The 19,493-nt window shown below is 36.8% G+C and overlaps 2 long non-coding RNA genes across 2 annotated transcripts; both read left to right on the top strand.

The window, feature by feature from the left end:
- The first annotated feature begins 3,196 nt into the window (after positions 1-3,196).
- LOC110794016 (uncharacterized) lies at positions 3,197-5,992 on the top strand. Its single transcript, XR_002534866.2, has 3 exons — positions 3,197-3,400; positions 3,511-3,588; positions 5,922-5,992. It is a non-coding gene; the product is annotated as an uncharacterized lncRNA (long non-coding RNA).
- Positions 5,993-6,224: 232 nt separating this feature from the next.
- Positions 6,225-10,291, top strand: LOC110794015 (uncharacterized). Its single transcript, XR_002534865.2, has 4 exons — positions 6,225-6,294; positions 6,398-6,463; positions 6,561-6,629; positions 10,084-10,291. It is a non-coding gene; the product is annotated as an uncharacterized lncRNA (long non-coding RNA).
- Positions 10,292-19,493: the final 9,202 nt, after the last annotated feature.

The raw sequence follows: 19,493 nt of genomic DNA, 5'->3' as shown, positions 1-19,493 counted from the left end.
GTTATTATTGTTATTATTGTTATTGTTATTGTTATTGTTATTAAAACATACATAAAGTTGGATGAGAGTCTAGAAACAAATTGTGCTCCCACCCCTTTTCTTAATGCAAAAACTCAATCTATGAAAGATAAATGCACAACTTTGAACATTGTTGGAGTGACTAATAGAGAGAAGCTTGATACGCGAAAGTGTGTACAAGGCCATTCCTCGAACCCAGAGAACGCAAATGAGATGAACTTGTAACCGTTATCCTCACATTTGAACGCATACTTCTTTTTCTTCTCCACAACATTGTGCAAGGTCGCCCCAGGAGCCCAAGAACTCACACCCATACCAGAAAAGGGAGAGATGCCAGTCACAGCCAAACATGCGTCTTTATCCTGGAACCAATTAAATAGTAAAAGGTCAGCAAGTCTTAGAACCTTCCCAACCTCCGACAGGAAACTATTGGAGCCTCCTTACACACAACAATCCCAACTTTGGAAAAAATATCAACAAGAATATCACGCACCACATTATGCCTGAACTTCACACCCACTTCACTAAAACAATGGACAACATGATCTCCCCATTTGTCCATCCTATGAGCATTGCAACTCTAGAAGAGACTAACTTCAGAGAACATAGGTATCGTGAGCCTATAGAACAACACAGACCGGAATTGACGATGGTTCATCCTCTTCCCCAAGCCATCAATAGGAATGGTGAACAGAAAATCATGTGCATGCGGGGCATGGATACAACTGAGAACAACAACGTGACTTGGGATTAGCATATACTTAGCAACGAGGTTTTTCTCAATGAAACCAAAGTAACACTTTGTCAGAGTTTTCATCATCTGGAAGGCAGAAGAGAAAATGGTGAAAGAGAGAGTATCAACGTTGGAGAAAGCATTGCAATCATCAACGTTGCAAAAAATAATGAAATAATAATAATAATATAATAATAATATAATAATAATTATTATTATTATTATTATTATTTGAAGGAAATATGTCCTTCACCCGAGGTGCATTAAGTCTAATACCAAGGTTCAGATTAATTGCTAACAATTAATTCAGTGAGATCAAGTGATCGGAACAGCTAGCTGGAGCAATGCTTCCGATCAGTGAGTTCTAATGAATATTAAGCTCACAACTTACTCTTGACTGAACCTATAAGGTCACACCAATGGCATGTAACAGATCACCGGATTAAATGAATCGGAAATTCATTTAATAACTTTTCGGGAATTAGTTTTGAAAAACGTATTATACGATACGATCTTGCATCGGAATCGTATATCGTATCACGAATATTCGTAAGCTGGGCGAAACGAATAATCGTATCGTACGACGGTGATTTGTCATATATGATACGATAAATAATAGCCGTAAGGCATTAGTCGCGAATACGAGCCGCAATGGAATTGCCGGCCCGTCGAGCCAAGCACGCAAGCGCTTAAGGCCCAACGAGCCAACAATGTTGCGCGCAGCAACAAGCTAGCCTGCGGCACGAGTGTGCATGCAGTTGGGCAGCAGCACAGCAAGCGAACAGCAAGGCCCGCAGCCCACTGCTGTGTTGCTTGGCTGCCGCATGGGCTTGCGTGAGTGTGGGCATGTGTGTGGCCGGTTAGGGCCTTGTGCCTTGGCCGGTTACACACAAATATAACCTTAGGGTTATATTCCACACTTGTCTGTAGTTTTCCAACATCCAGAAACCTAATTCTAATATTACGTTCTTCAGTTTTCTCTGTGAAAATTGTTCATCCCGAAAAGTAAAAACTCTTGAGTGATTGTCTAAGTTAGATTATCAAGACGGATCTGAACGTGTCGGTGAACCAAGTGGAGGAATGACATGTGGAGTTCTTTGTTCGTGTTCGTTGACAGATTATTCGGGAAAACACGCTTCGAATGTAAGTTTGCTTAATCTGTGCTTTATACATATTTCCTGGCTTTGGGGATTGTTCCGCACATGTTATGTATGATTAACTGTATTCCCCAACAGTGGTATCACGAGCCTTATGTACTCAAAGCATGTTTTAGCATGATTTTTTTTTCTGTTGTCGAATTTTTGGGAATTTTTGTTGATTTTTCGGAATTTTTTATGAATTATTGGATTAATTGCGTAATAGGTTCTGAAATAAAAAATATCCGGTTTTTCTACTTTTATGACCCTAATCGGATTGAAAACGATTTTCTAAGATCAACTCTTAAGAACGGAATTTCAAAAACAGGCCTCGAAGTTGTGTTTTTTGGGCGTTTTGTTAATTTTCGAATTAAAATTAATAATTTCGGAAGGTCTTTCAATTCATTGGTCGACCTAATCTACTCGGAATTGATTGAAATTTTTCCACAATGTTTCTGGGTATATTCTAGAATTATGAAAAAAAATTCAGCCGTTTTCGATAAGTATAAACCCTAATTTTGCTTTCCCCAAATTCTTAAATTTTAGATAGCTAATTGATTTTTTAAATAATTTAGATCTAATAATTCGGTTAATTGGGAAAGGGAATATAATTTCATGGTCAGTGGCTAATTTTAAAAATTATTGGATTAAAATTTTGAATAGTTTCGTCAATTTTAATCGACACTTAAACCAAATTGGTTAATATCTGAAATTTAAATGTTTAGAACGATTTAAAATTTTAGATTTGATTATTTAAAAGTTCAAATTTTCAGTTGAAATCGTTCGTTCTTAAAATTTGAATAATGTTAGCCTTGATTTAATAATTTTAACGAAATTGGATTGTTGTTAAATTAATTAAATCGTAAAAATCGTTGTTTTTCGAAAATAAAAATCGTAACTTTTTATGAAAAATAACTTAAATGCAAATGTTCGTGAAATTAATTTTTTTTAATTGAGTTGGTCTGTAGTAAGAACCAAAGACACGAACACAAGGGTGGGTGGACGTGTGGCTCGTCGAGCCACGCGGGCTGCTACACCCTTGCCGAGCCGCAGCGACGCTGGCAGCAGCAAGGGTGTTGTGTGCCGCGCGCGCGCTGGCACTACAAGAAAATGGAGTATATATTGACGCTTGTACTATGACATTTTGATGAAGGGTCACAATATTTTTCTGGTCACGAAAACTAAAAATGTATATATTGACGCTTTTAGATGTCTAAACAAATATTGACCATTAAAAAATTCACAATATACAAAAATAAACATATTTTATAACACGTGTTACTCCCGCTCATTTGAAAATTTCAGAGATAACTCCCTGCTACACGGCACCCACGAAATTCCCAACCGCCTCCACTCTCAAACAACAGACTCGCTGCTCCCTCTAATTTTCAACACAAAATCCCAGAAAATGCTCAAAAATTTCCCAGATATTCTCATTGAATTATCTACTCAATTTTAATTCTCTCATTCTTTCAAGTACAAATGGAAATCTGGAGAAGCCTGTAATTGCAAGGTAATTCTTACTCTTCACCCTAATTTCATCCTTAATTACAAGGTTCTTTGGATTTCACGATTTGATTTCGTAATTGCAATATCCAACAATTCGTTCGAACCCAATCACAGCGCAGTAATGGAGCCATCGCAGTGCTATAACAGAGCTATCGCCGCCCCATAACAGAGCCATCGCTTCAAATTTCGCCGGTATGTTCTTGATGTTATACCGCATTTCAAGTGAATTTTACAATTACTTTTTGCAATTGAATTTTAGGGGAGAGGTGTCAATGGAAATATGGGGCTAAGGAAGGGGATATTTTATGAAAACCATGGACTCAAGAATTCTACAGATTTTTTTGGACCGTTAAATTTTAAGGGGAAACATATTCTAATTAAAAATTCTGCAATTTGTTCGTGTTTGTTGTGAACTTCCATAGTGAATTGAGTTAGTGTATACTGTAAATTTGGGATTTCAGTTCTTCTAGTTATGCGAATTGATTATGAATTTGTTGTCTAAGACTCACTTGATTTTGATGTAGAAATGGAACTTTAATTTCTTGATGTTCAATGAGCATATTGAGTCGATGTAGTGTATCACAAACTATAGCTTTGTAGTCTAGGCTGGTAAAAGGAACTTGGATAGGTTTCTACTAGAACAGTCAATGATGAGTATAATGTAAGAATATGAAGTTCAATTAAGCAGGTAACAATGTATGAAGTTACCGTGTAGAGAGTAACCTGGAAATTGTTTTTTCCTTGAGTGTCTAACATGTTTAGGAAAAATTTATTGATACCCAAATTTTGGTTGAAGTTGTTTACATATAACTATGCACGGTAATTATAAGCATGTGATGCTCTTGTAGCTTAGAATTTAAAAAGAGGCAAATAAGGTTCGGACCTTAAATGAGACACCTAAGATCAACAGGTCTACACACACTTAAATCACTGATCAGTTCTGAATCCTTGTTCATCAGTGGCACACCTAACTGGGACACCTAAGCTAAGCAGGTCTGCACACACTAAGATCACTGACCAGGTCTGAATCCTTGTTCATCAGTTAGACACACTGAGACACCTAAGCTAAACAGGTCTGTACATACTGAGACCTTAACTTATTGCTGATCTAAACACAAACCATCATGAGAAAAGAATAAACACGATTTAACCAACACTAAACAGATTATAGCAGGTATGAACACAATGTTAATTAGGATTCAACTACAAAGACTTGAGTGCTCTGTGAAAGGACTCCATAAGTCTTAGGGGTGCACAAGCGTGAGTTTTATCATGACAAATTTCAGATTTTATGGCTCATATTTTTTAAAACAACACTATAAATTGCAATCTTGATAAGCATGTCATTCGAATGAACACACAACTTATCTGGATATGAAAAAGAACGGTCTCTAATTGACCTAGATAAGTTTCATATTCAAGCAACATAACACTTTAGAGGAAGGGGAAGACTGAGGGGCAGAGAGAGAGAGGGGGATAGGCATTTCATATTCTATTAATGTTATTGTTACATAAACTTTCATGTAGAGTCATTACTTTTTTGACCGTGTCTTGATTGGTTATTTGATCATATTGCCGCCTTGCTGGGAAAATGAATAAACTTTGTTGCTAAACTCTTGATTTCACCTTAAGTCCCCATGTTGAATTCCTTACATTGAAACATGAGTATGGAGATTTACACTTCATTTTACACCAAAATTATTGAATATTATTACTAGTTGTCGTACACTGACAGTTGAAAGCCACGTCCGATGTGTGACATGAGCTTCCAGGTCTAAGTGACAGTGATCCCACTTCAGTTGAAACTCACTGAAGGCTATGTATCTTGGCCATTAACATTGTCTAGAGGATGTACTCCTTATTTACTGAAGATAATGAAATAAAGATGGGATATTTTAGAGGATGAAAATAGATGGTTAATTAATCTAAATCTATGAAAATTTTGTGTGACAATGGAAAGCATGTTTAGAAGCTGATTGAACTTCAATCAAAGATTCTAAAAGTATTATAAGGTTGAAAAATTCTTTCTTTATGATTCTCTAGTTTAAAATCACATACCATAGGCGGATAGGCCTTAACAATGCCTAAACCGACTCTCAAAGATTACAAATTGTCAAACCATACCCGGTCACCCTCACATTTTTTTATACATGTGTAGTTATAGTTTTAACAATATTTCTAATTTCCTTGGAAACAGACTCTATAACAATCAACTACTCCCTTCCAAAAAATAATTATTTGTATTCTGCCTTATTTTGTAATAATTATAGCCACATAATATTGTTTCCTAAATCTTACCTACTGATCCGAAAATCTGGTGTATCCTGTATAACTTGACCAATCTGGGTGAGGATATTTTTGTTATTGGATCTGGTTTTGACTTATTGCAGTTCCTTCTGCAGCCTACATGATATTGCATTTTTGTGCCTACAGTGTTATCCTTTTTTCTGTGTTTACTGCTACTTTATGTATGTTGAAGGGTTCCACTTTTGAGAAAGACCTGATGATGTATCTTTCTGTTCCAGTTTTCTCCTTATATATGAACGTCCAACACTCAACAAATCCTACATCTTTCCAAATGGTAACTTCATGGACACTCTCATAATTTCCTAACTATACAGCTGAACTTTCATGCTTAATATCGTTGTTGATAAGTCGGTCCTATTCCTTTATTGCTTGAGCAGTGCTAGTCTAGTCTTCCAGTTTTAGTCTTCTGATCTGCATTGATCAACTACTTGTTGGAAGCTTTTAGCAAATTGTTCCTCAAAACTGAACTATATATTTTGTACATTGGACTGTAATATCTATCAAAACTCAGAAGTGATCAGAAATATGAGATGGGGCTGAAGTTAAAACAGAAGAAACGAACTAGTAGCTGATATGGAGAAAAGATCCTTGGTATTCAAATCTCTCCTTCTTTCTTATTTAGCATAATCAGATCGTTGTTTTGGTGTATTAAATTGGATTACTGGAACTTTACTGGAACTTTATGGTGTATCAGAAACTGGAGGATTTATTGATTTCCGCTAAAGACCAATCTTCAGCACGTCAAATACGGCTGACTAAGGTATATATATACTTGGATGATTAGAACATTTTTCAATGTCGAATTGGGCATGTGAAGATTACAGGTTTATTTCATTATAACACGGGATTACTTGCAGTTACATAAAGGTTTCCAGGAATTAAAGGAGTGTGGGGAAAGACTGAAAAGTTCTGAAGAGAAACACTAGGTTAGTTACCCAAGTCTTTTAGCCATATATCTAAGCTATAGTATCAGTAATTTTCTTTATGCGTTAAAACATATCTGATAATCTGATTAAAAGAGTAAAGTCCTTATTCCTTTAGAAAGTATAATCTGAAAATAATTTCCGAGTTTGCTTGAATTTTGTTTCTTTGGAGTCATGTAACATAGCATTATTGAGTTCTTTCTTGTCTCCACATAGCTGCACCCCCCCCCCCCCCCCCCCCACATGAACAATTCAAGCTCATGTATGAAGCTTGCGCCCTCAAATCTTACGTGTAGAATATGGCAGGGATATAATAACAGCTTTGTCAAAACAGATGAAGATGGGATATGGCAGGGGAGTGAGCAGATGAAGACTCTAGAGAATTAAGTGCTAAAAAAATGAAAATTCATTATTTCCAGCTTGTCAAAATCAATTCATCTAACCCTTTAGTTGTGCACATGCTCTAACCCTACTTTACCTGCTACTGAAGATGATCAAGACAGAAAAACATATGAAGGAAATAGAAAGCTCAATTTAATGAACAATATATCTTCTTGTTATTTCTAAAATTGCATAACCAGTGCGCTAACAACTAAGTCTTAGTTGTTTGTATTGGTTGAAAATAGCTTTCTCTTTTCTCTCTTCTGACGTGGAGGTGGTACTGGACCTGACAAAGAAAACAAAAACTTTACTAATCAAACATAAAATCCGTATATAATAATAGGTAAAAAAGACATCTTGTGTATTTGTTAAAAAGTGGAGGGCATTTGGTGAATTTGCTAAGGGGATGTTCAGTTTTAGTATCCGTATATAATAATAGGTAAAAAAGACATCAAGTAATAATTAAGTATATACCTTTCATGTTCTTCAGTAAGAGGAACACCCCATTCGACATTCAACTCAAACTCCTTTTCTCTGACAATAGTCACAACTCATAATCTAGTAAAAAATAAAAATAAAGTTAAAACTGAATGCCAAATTCGATTAGTAAAGTTTCTGCTTTAGATTTTTTACCTCAAAATCTAATCGAATTTTTAGCTAATCAAACATAAATTCTAATCGAATTTCGAATTTTAGAGTTTTCTTTATGCCAATTTGGGTAATCATATTAGACCAGCATTTTAGATTTTCTGTTTTTCAGGGTTTGCAAGTGGTTAAAGAAAAGAATGAATGTGGAATTTGATGAAATTATGTGTGCTTAATCAAAAGAATGAAGGTAAACCTTGAATCATGCATGTGATAACCCTTGGAAATTTATTGTCGGTTGCAGCTTTTGATAGAATCATAAATACTTTGTTTCTTACGGAGATGTTCTCCCACTATAATTTTGAATACCATTTTTACATTATAGTGCTTTGGTAAGGCTTGAATTACTAAGTTTAATTTTTAGGTTTCCTTTGTTAAAAAGCTTTTACTAAAGGTTTCTTACTTCTTTGGGGATAAATAGACATCAATTTAATTAAAGGCATGTCTTTTGAAAATCAAGGAATGAGGATATTTAGTTGCAGAAGGTGACTTAGTTTCTCCTGTGTACAACATATACAAGACACTATAAAAACAAGAATTCATAATATCTTACCAAAGAGAATATCTCAAAGTGATAGAAATTGGTTGTATGGTTTATAGGAGGTTTTCCATTTCTGATTTGGCTTGTTAGCCTGTCTTGTATGTCTTGACCTGCTTTTTGCAGGCAGTTTTATCTTGTTTCTCTGATGGAGTTAGTAATACACATCTCTCACTTAATTATCAAAAAAAAGTTCAAGGCATGTCTTATGACGAATGTTTGTGAACGAATAAGAAAGCAATGGCTGAAATGTTTTAGAAATGGATAAATGTTTTGAATAAAGAAAGAATATGTTTTATATGACATCCGTGTTCATAATATTTATATCTATGTATTAAATTGTTCGTACATACATCAAAAGTGATAAAAAAAAGAACCTGGTTATTAGGCATTGAAAGATGAGGGTAAACATTATTAGGAGTGGGGTTGGGATGTGGATAAAAAAAGCCCATGAAATTATCAGAAGCCAGGTTGATAGGGATTAGGATAGCGAGAGGCAGAAGAAGAGCTGGTGTTGTTGGTATAATACACCTCCATTGTCGGATTCTGATTCATTGTTTACACCTTGTTCCTGTAATTAAAAATAATAGTGTATTGGTAGAAGCAACTAAGAAAAAAAAGTAGTTACTGTAGATGTAATCTAGAATGTTCAAGTACACAACCGTATTGGTTTATTAAATTTGCTGGAGATTTTTGATGTTCACTTGAGGAAGAGAGGCCAAGGGAAAATAAATTTACATTTAAATGTAAAAAAGAGGGATAATTAAGAGAAAATGTTAGGTTAAACTACAGAGTAAATTAAAAAGGCACACGTTCATGCTCAATAGGAAGACAAATAGGAGAAATTAACAGATTTGAAAGAAAGAAGAAGCGTACAGATACAGGACAAATAGGAAAGGGGTAGTCGTAAGTCCGTAACCGTCTTCGTCGTCGTTGCTGCTGCTGTGAGTGCTGCTACTGCAGGAACATAGAGGTAAATAGAAATGTACAAATGTGGAATTATTAAGTGAGACTACAATTTGGACACAGCTATGCTCCACCTCGAGTATTTGAACACTCAGTAGTAGAAGAGGAGAATAATAGAGTGAGAATTGATAGAGCCTTCTCTTTGTCTCAAACCTAGACTTGAGAGTTGAGAGAGTGTTGTTTTGGCATGTATATACTTCAGATTACTACACTGCATGAATCAATGGATGCGTGAAGGGGAAACCAACAGGTTTTTGTAGATTTGGTTCGACATGCCGCTTCGCTTAGTAGTCACAACTCACAAGCAATATTTTGATAATGTATAGCTTCAAAGAACTTTGTTAAGCTTCTTTTGACTATGTATAGGTCCACTAACCTTGTTATCAATAAATATCGTGATGAGTTCAGAATAAGAAAAATCAATTTCTTTTCTTAATTATTTTCAGTTGTAGGAAAGTGTTATTGCTGTTGTTTTCTTTGTTTTTATACCTGTTGCAGACTGCTTTTGTTGCTTGTTGTTCTGTTCTACTATGGTTCTGCCTGCTTATTCTGATCTGCGGATTTTATTCTGCTTCTGTTCTTCTGGTTCTTCCCCTGATCTGCTGCTGTTCTGCGGGTTCTGCTTTGTTGCTTATGGTGTGCTTAGTGTCTCCGATGTGTTCCAAATCAATGTTTCAGGCTTCTGTTATTCTTGACTGTTATTGTTTTGTTCTTACTTTGGCTTCTATTTATTGTTGATCTTCTCAGATCTGTCTTGTTATTGAAGGCTGGAATTATTACTTATTTAACTTATTATATTATAACCTTTTGGAAATATTATACTTTTCCTATATATGTCTGATTTTTTTATGAAAGTATCTCCTCAAAGAAAATAGTGTTATAATGTTTCTTATATTGCATATATATGACATATTTTCTTATGTGTAGATTAACGATGATTCAGGTGGAAAAGATAACAATTAGATCAAGACATTGAAGCTCCGGTCTCAATCATAGGGGATTTAGGAACAATCATTTTTTTATGTTACAAGAACAAATGTTACGTTAGTTGGATAATCCTAAGAAGTTATTTTTATTTCTAGTGTGATTTAATAGTTCAAAAATTTGATGTACGGATCTATAATCTATTGCTATTTTGATTATTGGACAATGCAACTATGCACATGGATGTTTTTTAATTAAATTAAGTGTGTTTTCAAATTATGTAGTTATTTTAATTTATAGCTATATATATATATATATATATCGACTTGTAATTTTAATTGATTAGAAAAGTAAGTGTGATTATGATCAAATATATTATTTAATTTCATATATTTGATTCTTCTTAATTAGTTTCAACATAATTATTAATTCAAGCATTAAAAAAAATGGGAGGTAAATTGTGACGCTTTTTTGCATCAAAAGGGTTTTGGTAGGAAATATTGGGGAGGTAAATTGTGACGTTTTTTTGCATCATAATTGTTTTGTTGGGAAATATGGGGAGGTAAATTGTGACGCTTTGTTGCATCACAATCGATTTGGCTCAAATGTAGCCCGACAAAAATCAACCATTAAAAGCGTCCTTATATTGAAGGAGTGGCTAAAAAGAGCGTCACAAAATTTGAGCTTTGTGGCTACTAAAAGCGTCATTATATAGTGGCCCAAAATATAATGACGCTTTTGTGAAGCGTCGTTATAGAAAATTGTGACGCTTTTTAGCGCCACTTTTCGACCAAAAAGCGTCACTATGAGTCGTGTTTTTTTGTAGTGTGGGCGAGGAAAGGGCGAGCAAGGCAGGGGCCTTGGTTTGCGATGGCTGCGAGTAAGCAAGGCACCTTGCCTTGCGTTGCGCAGCGCAGCGACGAGCACACAGGGGCAACAACGATGCTGCGGGGACATGGGCGCGGCTGCGAGGTGCATGGGCCTTGCTCGTGTGCCTCGTAGGCCACAGCGTGCAATGCTGGGTTGGGCGCAAGCCTAGCCCGCGCATGCACACAAACAAATTTTTTTGTTTTCGTTGGGTTGACTATGTTTGCATTAATTTGGGCTAACGGGATAATTAATAATTATTTTATTTACTTGGGCCGGGCCCCGAGTTTAAGTTAATATTTAAATAATTAATTATCCGAAATAATGATTGGTTTGAGTGGGATCCACTAAATGAAATTAAAAATGAAATAATTATTTTAATTATTTTCGTAGGTCGCATTATTTTGATTAAATTAAAGTCTAAGGATTAATAATTTGGAAATTAATTAATCTTTTAGGACGCGTTTATGTGAACGTGAATTTTAATTAATGCATGTAAATACTTGCATAATTATATGGGCCATTCGTTTTAGCATACGGATGGGTGAATGCATAGAATGTATATTTTATGTAATGCAGGTACTCCAAGTGACTAGTATGGCCATTTAGGATAGTTAAATACGGTCTGCAAACCGTTCTATCTTTGAATGTAAAGTTTTAAATATGGTCTGCGTACCATGGAAATTTTGATGTAACTTTATTATTTTTAAGTATTTCTAAGTTTAGAACTTTAAGTTAGCAATTGAATGAAGATTCAAGACGATGCCAAGCTAACAAGATGGTGAAGAAGATTTGATGCTTCAAGACAAGATGTTTTGGGCTATACTAGTTCACCTATTATTTATGCACTTTATATATATTATGCTTGAATGAATGTATATTATGCATGAATAGGTTGTTTGTATGACTCGATTAGATTAAGTTCACTAAATAATCGAACCAACATAGAAACAACTAGGTCCACAGTAATATTGAGTTTAAAAATTGCCTTCCAAATCAAGCACTTACAAAAATCTAAGGATCAAACGTAGTAGGTTTACGCCAAAGTGAGATGCTATATTAGTTGACTTAGATGGTAAGACGTCCCAAAGGAGCACGTTGATTGTGGTTTCAACTCAAACAACAATGGCATTATGTTGTGGCAATGGGATAAATTATGGTATTAGTTTATTAACCAAGAGTAATTTGGAATTACTAGCAATAGGTTTTGCTTACCTAGAATCTTAAACTACTTAAGACATGCCAAAGCTGAAGGAAATAATGCCCTTGGTCCAAGTATGCATTTAATGGTAAGTCTAATAAATGCGGTTCAGTATTAATTATACAAGTTAATAATTCAGTGAGATCAAGTGAACTGTATGCCTAGCTAGAGGCCGCTTCAGTTCAAGTGGATTAATGATATTAATCCACAGCTTACTCTTGACTGAACCCGTAGGGTCACACAAATAGTACGTAAACGGATCAAGTATTTAATGGCATTAAATACTCTATCTAATGGATATTCAGAATCGACAGATCTTGGTTTCAGTGGGAGCTGAGATCGTCAAAGGCGAATAAATGAATACTCCGGAAACGATGATATTGCCGGAAACGGAAATATGGATCGTATCGGAAATGTAAATATTATCCAAGTCGTAGATGTTTCCGGAAACGGAAACATGGTACGTATCGAAAAATATTATCGGAAATGGAAATATTGCCGAAATCGGAAATATTGCCGGAAACAGAAATATTGTCAGAATCGGAAATATTATCGGAATCGGAAAATAATTCCGTAAACGGAAATATTAAATATTTGTTCGAGACGGAAATTAATTCCGGAATCGGAAATGTTAAATATTATTCATATCGAAAATGAATTCCGGAATCGGGAAATTAATCGGAAGCGCGTCGTACGAATTAGCATCGGACGAGCTTGCTAGACCAAGGCCCAGCACGAAGCCAGGCCTGCGTCCAGCAAGGCAAACAGCGCGCCACACACGCCCAGCCCAAGGCTACGCCAGGCCCACCGCAAGGCAGGCCCAGCGCGCGCCAAAGGGGCAGGCAGCCTCGTGGGCTTCGTGGCCGCGTGGGATGCGTCCCTGCACGAGCTTCGCGCGCGCGCGCATGGCGCCCCTCGTGGGCTGCTGTGCGTGCGGTGTGTTTGTGTTCACATACGAAATCTAAAGTGTATAGGATTCGTTTGATGATTAAATTCCTAATCCTAAAAGATAAATTAATTAAATAAGAGTTCTGCTAGGATTCTAATTTAATTAATTCGTATCATAGTAGGATTCGATTGCTTTTTCCATGGCCTATAAATATGAGATCAAGGCTCATAATTTATAACGAGTTTGAAGTATTCAAAGGTAAGAATTTGAGCAAAAATTCAGTCATACACTTGCCCATAATAGCCGAATATTTTAGTACCTTAAGGGCGATTCTAGTTAGTCAATCTTAAGGCGGATCCGGACGTGCTGTGGACTTTCTACGGAGGGACGACACTTGGAGTCCTAAAGACTTGTTCTTGTTTGGTTCAGGCGCAGCAAGGGAGGGCACTCTACAAAGAGTATGCATCCTAATTATGCTAATTGTTATGTGGCAATTAATTTGGAATCCTGGCATTTATGGTTTTCCGCATGATTTATATTCGTTTATATGTATCATAACCTAACAGTGGTATCACGAGCCTCTAATTAATTCCATAATAATTGCTTAACATGGTTAAATTTTACAAATTTTCAAAGAATTAAAAGGGGTGATTAAATTTCGTAATTGTTAATTAATTGCAAATTGCGTTTTTTTTAATTATATGTACGCAGTTTTTCGGCAGTTTCTTCGTTACTCAACGAAATCGAGTGATTTTTTTGTCAATTCCGCATGTAAAATCCGAATCCAGAATTCCCAAATTCGAAGCCTAACTATGACTTTTCGGAGGTTTTAGTTTTTCGAACACAAAAATTTGTAATTTTAAGATGTTAAAATAAATATTTGCAATTCTTGTTGTTAAATCTTGAATTTTTGATTGACCTACTGTATATGTTTAATAAATTTGAATCCCTAAGCTTGTTAATTATACAACCTAATTTGTAATTGTAATTAATTTGTTAAAATTCGAATAATTTAGAATTTGATTTGATTTTCATAATTAATTGACGATTTAATTAGGTATCCATGATTAAAAACCACCATAACATTTATGATAAATTTTAAATTTTTATGACCTAGATTTCAATCCATGATAATCGGAAATTAATTGATTAATAAATTTTTCGATTTTTCGCCCTAAAATTATGATATTAATATGTTTTATTAATTTGTCATTAATTTTGAATTAAAAAGTTTTAATTTTTATGAAATTCGCTCATAAAAGTTGCACGCACAAAGCAATGGATGCTACGTGTTACATTTAAAGGGTGTTGTATAGTGCGGGCACGCGACGACGAGCAAGGGAGCTCATCGCCCGTACGGTACGAATGCAGCGAGCAACAAAGCGTGGCCCGCGCGCGCGGCAATGTTGCCTGGGCGTTTGTGCTGCGCGCATGGGCGATGGGCGATGGAGCGTGGCACAGGAAGACGAGGCGCGCGCGCACGAGAGCGATAGCTGGGTCGCCCAGCGAGCGCTGCTCCGCGCACAAGCGAGCGCTGCCTCGCCATCGAGCGGTTGCTCGCGCCCAGCGAGCGATGCCTCGCCAAGGCAGCTGCTGCGAAGCGAGCGAGCATGCTACGCACAAGCGTGGCTTGGCTTGCTGCGTTTGCGCGTGGCTGCTGCTGTTTGTGCCATGGCTATGCGATCAGTCGAGGGGCGCTGCTGTCTCGTGCACTCGACGGGGTTTGGGCGCAAGCCCAAGTGCCTCGTCTTGTTACGATTGACACGCTTTGATTTTAATTTTGAATTTTCATTTCGAAAACGATTTTAATTAATTTTAAACTTCGTAATTTAAATTTTTTTCTCGGAATTTAATTTTAAATAATCTAATTATTATAAATTTTAATTTATACTAATTATTTTACTAAAATTAAAACCTTGAATTAATTTGAATTCATTTAATTCAACTGAAAATAAATTAAATAGGATTCAATTATAAATTTATATGAGTTTTGAATTTTAATTAAACTTGTATGTTTCCGGTTAGACTAGGAAATACATTTTTATGTTTAAAATTAGCAAGGCATGTGAATTTATTGTTTTAAGTGGGAGCATTTTAGTCATAAACTCTTGATTAGGTCTACATTCCTTTAAGGTTAAAACAACTTGATTAGAATTAATAAGAACTGAATAATTGGTAGACTATTGGTGCCCTTGATTAATTGCTGCAAATATTTATGTGATGCATAACATGTTCTACTAACCAAATATGTGGGCCATTCATGATAATGAATGGGTGAATGGTATATATTGTATATGTACTGTTTTGCAGGTTATTGAAAACTGACTAGTATGGCCCAAATAGGATAGAAATATGGTCTGCGTACCATTAATTTGAATGTAATATTGGTCTAAAGTACCAAATTTTATTGCTTTTAAATATGGTCTGCGTACCATCAAATAGTTGTAATTAGTTTAATTATAGCTCATCCTATTTGGAGAAATTGGCGCCTCCCATGGTGAAATTCAAGACGGAGTTTCTAATCCATTTTCAAGACGGACTTTGAAGTTGAAGCTTCAAGATGAAGTCGGGCCATACTAGATCACATTTATATCTTATGCATGCTTTAAGTTATTTATTGCTTTAAATATGTCTTAATTATGCATGAGAAAATGTCTTGATTATGTTGCATGATTAAGGATTTTAGTTCACTTAAAATCTAACCAACATAGTAAGAGCCTTAAGTTCCAAACTTAAAAATTGAGTTAAAAGGTGCCATGCTAAAATAACACTTACTTAGTTAACCTTTACATCAATCACAGTAATAGTTTTACGCCATAGTGTGAGGGGGTCGAAAAAGCGCGAGGCTAATGCGTGACCTTGTCCCTCGTGGGTGTGACGATTCTTTTTATTCAATCAAGTGTAATTGGATTTCCTGTGAGTATACACCCAATTGACTAGTAATATAGGAGTCGCCATTCAGTTTTTAACGACACTGAGAAAAACTGACAAAACCCGGTTATCGTGACATAAAGGGAGTGCAATTATGTTTGACCACGATGGCCGTAGGTTCCCTTGTGATCCCTGGTGTGGGGATCTCTTAATATACACCCGCAAGGTAGAGATTGAGGGTTCGGGGGACTGTAACTACCGAGAGGAGTAATTCTCTCGTCGATAACTCCAGAGGCAGGATATCCTTACTAGCTCAGCATAAATAATTGAAGGGACATGCGTTAACTATTAAACTAATCTTAATTGATTTTAGCAATATGCAACATATAATACTAATTCGATCGTGATTATCTGATTTAAATAGCATTAAGGGACCTAGCATGATAATTCGATTTCCCAAAAATATTATATTTGTTAGGCGTGATAGAACAATCATATTAGGTTAGTTTAACAGTTCATAAAAAGGGCGAGGAAAGCAGTTAAATCATCGAAAAGGGACACATTACGACGCACCCTTGAGAGGTGCGTCACGGTTCTCAGAAAACTAACCACTTTGACTTTGCTATTTCTCCTTTTTATTTAACGAACCTCGATTATGGGACAGGATACGTTCTGTTCGATTTATGGATCGATTGAGACAGAACGCGTGAACAGTTTCGCAGCGAGAGGCTTAGGCTAAGGGTTGGAGTCAATACTCAGAATATAATTATGTGTTGTTGTGTGTTATCCCACGTCGAAAATAGGGGCTTATTTATAGGGAAGAGTTCGTGGAAAGATAGGATTGCAGAGTTCTAATCCACAAAGAATTAGGAAAAGAGACGTACCCAGGTATTTTCAGCGCCCAGGCCTGGGCGCCGAAGATTTCGGCGCCCAGAGCCAGGCGTTGAAAATAGGGTCTGGGCAGTTTTCTTTAGTCAGATTCGGATTCCTAAAATCCGTAGAGTTTGAGATTAATTTGAGTCTTTTAGCGCGTATCAATTTTATGACGGAATGCGTATGGGCCCGTTACGAACTCTAGGTTCGTTAGGATTTTAATTAATACGTGACTCCTATTTCCGAATCCTATTAGGAATAGGATTCTCGCGGTTTTCTATCTCATTTAGGATTTATGTTGGAGTGCAACAGCTAATTCTGACAGGTTTTTATCTTTTATGATTTGCCACTTTTAGAAGCTACCTTTTACGGCAGTTACTATTTTTAGCAGGTTTCCATAAATAGCAGGTTTCGGGTGAAATGAAATGGGGAATCGAGATTCGTTTATTTTATAGGAGATGCGTTGTCAAGTGGAGTTTTTATGCTTTCATCATCGAACCTTTCCCTTGCGGGAACGGGGACAAAAGTAGGTGTCTACAGTTAGCCCCCACTTTGACTGAGTCTTGGAGTAAGACGATGGTCAAAGTATTAGACGGAGTGCGTCACACAAGCCATGGTGTATGTGACCTGTTTTGCGAGGGTCTCACGAGCCCCCGAGTGATAACATTTGACTTAAGGGTCATCACTTGAAGTGTCGACATATCCCTCATGTGTCATTGGGATTTGTCAACTAATAGTATAGAAACTTCCTCACTTTGTCATTGGAAGGATCTAAAGATGCGTAGAAACTCCCTCACTTTGTCATTGGGAGTAGCTACAAATGTTTTCGAAATTAAAGTTGTGAAGTGTAATTGGGCCTGGCCAAGCCCAATCACGAGGTAAAACGTTTTTAAAGATTCTCATTTCAGGGCTAGCTAAACGAGAAAACCCCCTTGTTTTTATAGGACGTAAAACGAAGGAAAATCCAGCACATCGTTCTTTTTTGGAAAAACGAAAAACCAATCCTTTAATTTTTGGAAAAAGGGAAACCAATCCTTTAATTTTTGGAAAAAGGGAAAACCAATCCTTTAATTTTTGGAAAAAGGGAAAACCAATCCTTTAATTTTTGGAAAAAGGGAAAACCAATAAAAGTTATCGCTGCAGCGACTAAGGACCTGCGCTGTTAGTGACGCAGACCCCGCCCGCTGAAGGTGGGCGAGCCTCTCCGCTGAGGGTGGACCCCCCGTCCGATAGAAGTGGACGAATCTGTTTTGATGTTTTTGAAAATAAGGACCTACGCGGTTAGTGACGTAGACCCCGCCGGCTGAAGATGGCGAACCTGTCCGCTGAGGGTGGACACCCCGTCCGATAGAAGTGGACGAATCTGTTTTGAATTTTGTTTTGCTTTTTTTGAAAATAAGGACCTACGCGGTTTGTGACGTAGACCCCGCCCGCTGAGGGTGGGCGAGCCCATTTTGAATTTCTTATTTTGCCTATGTAGAAGGGCTTTTGTGATTACAACCTGTTGGTGGGTCGTAATATTTCCTGATTAAATGTGTCCTATAAGTGGGTCCACACTGTGTATGTTTTTATTTAACAATATATTTTTTGAGATATCCAAACATGATATGGTGTGTGGCGCAGTCTGGGAATGTGATTTTGATCGCGCGCCCCTCGTTGGAGTTTATTTTTTCGCGAGCCCCCAAGCATTCGTGCTTGATGGTCATTTCTTGTCAAAAAGGTTCCTTGGGGATAAGCATTTGTAATGTCCTTGATCGTGTTTGGGATCGTGCTCGTAAGTGCGGGTGATCTTTATAGTGGTGTGCTACTCTTAACAAAGCCGTGAGGTGCGACTTTCAGTGACGAAATCGGCAATTTTCAAGCGGAATGAATATGGCAGGGCCCAATAGAAGTTAGGGCCTTTTTGAGCCTGGGTTCATTTTCGGCGCCCAGGCCTGGGCGTTGAAAGTGTTGTTTGGGCTAGTCTTTTTATGACACAGTTGGCCTCTTGTTCATTCACTTGGAAGTTCTATGTATTCTCTTTTCTTTTGTTTTTTCTTTGTTTTTAGAACGTGATGATTTTCTTGAGAAGCCGTAGCCGATTGGTGGACTACGGTGCTTGTCTCTTTGGGGCGATTTATTTTAAGGAACTGTTGCTCTTAAGGCGTACAGATATTGCGACAGTTGGGCAAGTCTATATGGCCCGAGGAACATACCTTGAGGTGTAAGACTTTGATAGCCCTTATATTTTTTGAACGTGTTCGTGAATGTTCGATACTTAGAATGATGATATGTATGTGCGAACGAGCGTTCATAGAATGGCCGTTGTGTGCGGTCCATTAATCAGTTTGCTTGAATCATTTTTTTTGAGCAATGACTGATTTTGAATAGTTTACTTAGAAGCTTGATAGGGTTCAGGCCCATTCATGAAGTGGGCTCAAACATCGTATCCTTCCGATTTGTTCAAACATTTGTTTCGAGAGATTTTTTTTATTTTGCTATGGTTGTTTCGTAGCTTGGAGCCCCCAAGTATGCATGTTGGGATGCTTCCTTTTGGCGTACGATTTTTGTAGGTTCTTTCGAGAAAGATGCCTTGGGGTTCCGCTCGTGTAGTTGCGAGCTATCCCTTCCGTGGTAGGTAATATTTTGCTACCTTTAATCCTTAATGTAGAAGTCGTGTGGCTTGCATTTTGAATTTGGGCGATAAGTAGTCTTTGCCTCTTTTACACGTGC

The sequence above is a fragment of the Spinacia oleracea genome, chromosome 5 (genome assembly GCF_020520425.1).
Source record: "Spinacia oleracea cultivar Varoflay chromosome 5, BTI_SOV_V1, whole genome shotgun sequence".
Taxonomy (NCBI): domain Eukaryota; kingdom Viridiplantae; phylum Streptophyta; class Magnoliopsida; order Caryophyllales; family Amaranthaceae; genus Spinacia; species Spinacia oleracea.
The sequence above is the reverse complement of the archived record's forward strand: the minus strand, read 5'-3'. Positions and strand labels throughout refer to the sequence as shown.